This window comes from Oncorhynchus mykiss, chromosome 16 (genome assembly GCF_057628025.1).
Source record: "Oncorhynchus mykiss isolate SJ-2025 chromosome 16, ASM5762802v1, whole genome shotgun sequence".
Taxonomy (NCBI): domain Eukaryota; kingdom Metazoa; phylum Chordata; class Actinopteri; order Salmoniformes; family Salmonidae; genus Oncorhynchus; species Oncorhynchus mykiss.
Genome location: NC_143037.1, coordinates 74,749,588 through 74,752,092, shown reverse-complemented (window position 1 = coordinate 74,752,092; position 2,505 = coordinate 74,749,588). Strand labels below are relative to the sequence as shown.

The following is a 2,505-nucleotide window of genomic DNA, read 5'->3' as shown; positions in this document are numbered from 1 at the left end:
GTCGGAGGCTACACCGTGCACCTGGCAACCTTGGTTAGCCTTGGTTAGCGCGCACTGCGCCCGGCCCGCCACAGGAGTCGCTGGTGCGCGATGAGACAAGGACATCCCCACTGACCAAGCCCTCCCTAACCCGGACGACGCTAGGCCAATTGTGCGTAGAGACGGTGATTTAATAAAGAAAAAAGGAAAAGATCTTCAAGGCAAAAATATAAATCCACAACGTCAAAAGTAATTCCAAGATAAAAAAAAATGTATATCCTCCAAGACACAAGGAAAATCCACAAAGTGGTAAGAACAGCAGGGAAAAAACAAACCTCAAAAGAATAATCAAAAATAAATAAGAACAAAACCAGAGTACCTCAAGTTCACAGCATGGCTGGGGCTGGATGCTAACATACAAACACAGAACAAAGAACTGAGGAAAACTAAGGGTTTAAATACAATCAAGGGAAACGAGGCACAGGTGCAAATAATAACTGGAAACAAGGGAAAACAAAAGGGTCAACAAGCACAATGGGGGCATCTAGTGACCAAAACCGGAACAACCCTGGCCAAATCCTGACAAACTCAACTTAATGATAATTTTAATATTTGTGAATTTTATGAATAGTATATCCAATGGAAGTTGAATAAACTTAACTGGGGATATGGCAAAAGGTTACTGACACACAAGGCAAATAGTTTAATATTCATGAAATTAAGTTACAGTTACATACAATTTTTTAAAATGGTAAATGGGGGTCTAACTGTATAACAAACCATTTTGTAATGAATGTTGTTCAATAATTCACACAAAACATGTGTTAACATGTCATTGGACACAAAAGGCACCGGATTGTGGGAATGACCCACCTGTTGTTATACCCTCTGCTGAGACAGAAATAAAGAGCTGAGTCAACATGGTTCAATTAGAATCACTCAAAGAAGATAATAAATAACAGAAAGTGCTGAGTCAACATGGTTCAATTAGAATCACTCAAAGAAGATAATAATAACAGAAAGTGCTGAGTCAACATGGTTAAATTAGAATCACTCAAAGAAGATCATAATAACAGAAAGTGCTGAGTCAACATGGTTCAATTAGAATCACTCAAAGAAGATCATAATAACAGAAAGTGCTGAGTCAACATGGTTCAATTAGAATCACTCAAAGAAGATCATAATAACAGAAAGTGCTGAGTCAACATGGTTCAATTAGAATCACTCAAAGAAGATCATAATAACAGAAAAGGCACACATAGATTTAGTAATGGTGTCACATTCTATCACTGTGCACACTATTCATGATGTCATGCGATCACTCCTTTGTGGATACCCTCACTGAATTTCAGTCACACTAGTGTAGATGCCGTTGGATAGGAAGACCAGCTGGCTGCCATTCATGCAGGTGACATTCACTGTGGCCCTGTAGTCGAGGTCGATATTTGCTCTCCCCACTCTCAACATCCATGGTCGTCCCTGGCGGGATCTTCAGGTTGATGCTATCTGATTCTGTTATGTTCTCTGTCTCCTGCAGGCTGGTGGATTGCTCCACTCCCACGGTCAAGCTGAACCCTGATGTCACCTCGACCAGATCCGGGATCCCTGCTTTGACCGACACACTCAAGGTGGATTCTATCTTGTTGCTGACGGACCAGGAGGAAGTATTGGTCAGTGTCTTGCTGTATGAAATGGACTCTTCTTGAACCAAGGAAGTGTCGTTGTGGTGAGACATGGACTTCACATATTCTGGGGTCACCTAAAATCAACACACACACAAAGATACAAATTGTTCAGACAAGACAAAGACAATTTAAGAACTAATCATCAGTGAGGAACTGATCAATTGATTTTTAGAAAGCTAACAATATAATCTAATGTGTGTGTATGTGTGTGTGACTGTCCTAGAAATTAGATGCCTGATGAATGTCAACCCCCATATTGGATTATACGTTTTAAAGTGGACAGCCCCCTTAATGTTAGAGCATCGGTAGAGTTTTCCTGAGTCGTCTACACACACCTGGGGTTTGAAGAGGAACAGGGTGGGATACTTCATGTCGGTCAGCACGGACGACTTGATGATGTTGATGAAGAGGAAGCCCATGCAGTCGATGTCCGAGCCAGACCTGCCCTCCAGCCCCAGGCAGATTCTGGACACCACATCTATGGTGTACTCAGTCTTCAGTGGCCAGCTGGTCATTTAAAAAAAAACTGCCGGTTCTTACTCATGGTGAACTTGCCGGCACCCAGACGTGTGCCGACGCCGTTACCCCATTGAGACAGCTTGGTGATGTGCTCCCTCTGAGGTCAAACTCAAACTCATTGAAAGTGTGTGAATTTCCAAAGGTCTCAACGCGCCCGTCGGTAAGCTCCGCCCGCACAGCTTTGACCTGCCAGCCTTCCACCGCCACTCTGATCTTCTTGAGGGTGGCACCGTTTTTCATGCCGTGGAATTCAAAGGAACTGCCTCCTCCACCACCGATCAACTGCAGTGTGGTTGCCATGTTGAGAGTTTGAGCGTGCGTC

General features: G+C 43.3%; 1 pseudogene across 1 annotated transcript; it reads right to left on the bottom strand.

Moving 5' to 3' along the window:
* Positions 1-1,302: 1,302 nt before the first annotated feature.
* On the bottom strand, positions 1,303-2,505 carry LOC110492677 (aerolysin-like protein; annotated as a pseudogene). The gene is made up of 2 exons (XR_016487541.1): positions 2,000-2,505; positions 1,303-1,738 (listed from the first exon to the last, which is right to left on the bottom strand). The product of XR_016487541.1 is annotated as an aerolysin-like protein (transcript).